We start from the raw sequence: 309 nt of genomic DNA on the forward strand, positions 1-309 counted from the left end.
GAAAATGAGGTCTAGAAGTGACATTATATTGCCGCTGAAGTGGAATAAAGGTTACTTACAATAAAATTTACTTATCACTTGACTGATAATAATAAGCGAATACCACATGAATTCGCCACAAGGTCAGGATGGGTCATGTAGATGTTGCCAGTTAGTCGATAATTATGAGTTCGAATAATATTGATTTTGAAAGAATTATTACGTGATTGAACTACGGGAGATAGAAAGAGCGAAGAAGTAGGAGAGAACTTCGAGAAAAGAGGAGAGATAACATAGAATAAAGAAAATGATTTTTTTATGAACTCAAAG

This window comes from Penaeus monodon, chromosome 19, assembly GCF_015228065.2.
Source record: "Penaeus monodon isolate SGIC_2016 chromosome 19, NSTDA_Pmon_1, whole genome shotgun sequence".
In the NCBI taxonomy this organism is placed as follows: Eukaryota; Metazoa; Arthropoda; class Malacostraca; order Decapoda; family Penaeidae; genus Penaeus; species Penaeus monodon.